The sequence below is a fragment of the Monodon monoceros genome, unplaced genomic scaffold (assembly GCF_005190385.1).
Source record: "Monodon monoceros isolate NGI ecotype Baffin Bay Population unplaced genomic scaffold, NGI_Narwhal_1 Super_Scaffold_11, whole genome shotgun sequence".
Classification (NCBI taxonomy): Eukaryota; Metazoa; Chordata; class Mammalia; order Artiodactyla; family Monodontidae; genus Monodon; species Monodon monoceros.
In genome coordinates, this window is record NW_021703767.1 from 62,716,834 (window position 1) to 62,720,056 (window position 3,223).

At 38.9% G+C, this 3,223-nt stretch overlaps 1 non-coding gene across 1 annotated transcript; it reads left to right on the top strand.

Moving 5' to 3' along the window:
- The first annotated feature begins 2,106 nt into the window (after positions 1 to 2,106).
- On the top strand, positions 2,107 to 2,215 carry LOC114891396. The gene has a single exon (XR_003792503.1). It is a non-coding gene; the product is annotated as a U6 spliceosomal RNA (small nuclear RNA).
- Positions 2,216 to 3,223: the final 1,008 nt, after the last annotated feature.

Sequence of the window (3,223 nt, forward strand, 5' to 3'; positions counted from 1 at the left end):
AGAAGCCTATAGCAGTGCCTAAGAGCTACCTGGTATTCTTGTCAAATGCATATTCTGATTCAGTAGATCTGAGGTGGGGCTGAAGACTGCATTTCTAACAAGCTCATCAGAGATGCTGCTTATCCCAGGGACCAACTCTGAGTACAAAGGGTGGCACTTTTCTGTGTTTAAGAAAGCTCAAACCACCACAATAATACCTACACTGCATATGTGCCCCCAATTTTTCCTTCATGTTCTCTTTTATGGGATTTCTTGAACATCATCTCATTTGTTTTGTTTCTTGTTTTAGCTTATTATGTTTGCAATATTACTTACGGACCTGTTTTTCAGACAAAGAATGAACTCACTGTCCTGAAAGCATCCCTTCCTTTACCACCGCTTCCCAGTTAGGCTACGAAGCAAGCATTGCATCTTTGTGCCACTGCCTCTTTTAAAAGACACCTGAATGATAACCTTGAATGGGACTTCCTACCTGCCCTCAAAAAAAGAGGAAAAGAAGAGTAAATGACAAAATTCTGCAAAACTCAAGCTAGTGAAAGGGAAAAAATAAACAAGACTGTCAGTCCCCAAGGAAGAGAGTACTGTGATTATTAAAAATAATTTTAAAACTTTAGAAAAACATCCAGCATGTTTCAGTTTTCTCATGTGAAAGACTGGATGGGACCAGAGGTCTACTGTGGGCGGGGGATTCAAGTCTGTCTCTACTGCTGTCTAAATATTTCTCCAGCTGAGGAAGAAACACTTCCTGTAGATCTTAGCCATGAAAGCCAGACTCTCGTGCCACCTAGGAAGACGGGAAAATTAAGAAGTCACGTAAGGGTAAGGAAGAGAAGAGGCACTTCACCACCTGTTTCCTCCTTTAAGAGGTACTCCTCCTCTCAGAAGAAAAACATCCCAAGCCAGCTCTTTACTTTCCCTTTACACCATTTCTGCCAGAAAAAGAAAAAAACAAAAAACTAGAAGTTCAAAACCGTAAAGGAATTAAATAAATATCACACTTCACAGAAGGTGAGAGTAGTATAACACAATGGCATTAAGCTTAACCAGATCTGCAGTGCTGTCCTAAACATTTGACTTTGTTCAGAAAAATCTCATTTACTCTTGGATAACTACTGCCGTGGCTTCCACGACTAGTCACATTCACAACATAGAGTGTAATATGCCTCCCAAAGGGAGGCAGTCTCCATTCACTTTGACAAAGGGCAGCACAGGCAGAAGTGGTTTTGCCACTGTCTGCTCCATGGTCAGGATCTGTAAAATGGGGGGAATCCTGACAGTGAAAGCATCCATGGTTCTCATGGAGGAATAAAGCTGACGTAGTTTGTGAACAACAAGTATTCTTACCATCATTATTACTATTACCACCTATCCACACACTTTTTATAAGGAGATATAAAACTTGTTCAGATAGGATAAATCTTTCCTTTTCTGTATTCAAATCAACCAGTTAAAAATACTTATAAAACATAGATGACTGACACTGAATCAGATACTCCAAGAGAAGCATAAGACAGAATGACCATCTTCGTGTGGCCATCAATCTTTTTAGACAGAATAAACTAATATATATGAAGTGATTTATACAGTCATTTCAGAATAGCCCTAGAAAGTATATAATTAAATATTAAATTACACACAGTCAGGCACAAGTACTAAAATAAATCGGAGAAGGGACAGATCAGTACACACTAAAATGGAAAGACAGTAAAATTTTGCGCAAAGGGCATACTATCAGGAATCAGAATACCTAGTAGTTTAATGTAATGTGGGGATTGTGCTTGGTTTTGTCACCTGTGAAATGGGAATGACAGTAATACATACCTCTTAGGGTTATTTCAAGAGTTAGAGGAAATGTGAAAATGAAAAAAAAAAATCTGACTTTATAAAGCAAGACACATTTTCTGTTTTATCATTACTGATGTTTAGCCCATCTTTTATGAAATGAAGAGGATTTATGCCGTCCTTGAAAAAAGTATAAGCTAGAGAAGAGGGAGGACAGTTATCTAGGAAAAGAGGAAGAGAGGAAGAAAAAGTAGAGGGGGAAATAAGCAATAGGCATAAGAAAGACAAAGACCTGGGAAGGAGGGCAATAAAAACCACAGGCAGGTGCTCACTTCGGCAGCTCATATATACTAAAATTGGAATAATACAGAGAAGATTAGCATGGCCCCTGCCCAAGGATGATACACAAACTCACGAAGCGTTCCATATCTTTTAAATTGGGAGACTGGGATTGACATATACACACTATTGTATATAAAACAGACAACTAATAAGGACCTACTGTATAGCACAAGGAACTCTACTCAATACTCTGTAATGACCTATGTGGGAAAAGAATCTCAACAAGAGTGGATATATGTATATGTATAACTGATTCACTTTGCTGTACAGCAGAAACTAACACAACACTGTCAATCAACTATACTCCAATAAAAATTCATTTTAAAAACCTACAGGTAGTTGACTTCATTTTTAAAGAAAAGTAAATAAATAGGGTTCATTGAAGTGGAAGAATGCCAGGAATGGGCAGGAGTCAACAGCAGGCTCCTCCCACCCCTCTGCTGGTTTCCTGCTTCCAGACTGTCAGGCTCTTTCATCATACATCCCTGGTTCTCAGTCTTCTACAAGCTGACAAAACAAAACAAGGCAGGAGAAAAGAAAACGGAAAAAAAAAGAAAAAAATAAAACAGATTGCCCGACTCTCAGTACTTTGATACAAGGGACAACAGAGGAGGGGCACAGGGGAAGAAGAGACTAGAAAGCATATTAAATTCTCCCCTTGTCTCAGGGATGGTATTTCTGCACATTACTAGACCTGCTCCCAAGCCAGAGAATTTACTTTACCCCATGGCCACCAGCGAGGTGGGCTGGATAATAAGAATATTAGGAGATGGCAATTCTGTAGATGTAAAAGGCACACATTCAAAAGAAGGAAGGAGAGAAAAGAACAATGGAGTATAAAATAAAGGATTAGCAAGAGCCAGAGAAAGATAAAAGAAAGCGCAAGAGAAAAATGGTTCATTTGTAGAACTAATACATTAGGTAAAATTCTAAAACATTGTCCCAGGTTTCAAACGCTTCAAGGGGATTTTAAAAGAGGACAACCCTACCAGGGATCTGAGTAGATTATACAATATGCAAAGCTGACTTGAAGAGGAAGAATAAGAAGATTTACCACGTGTTCAGTTCCTACTATGTACCGGGAATTCCACTGGGGCTT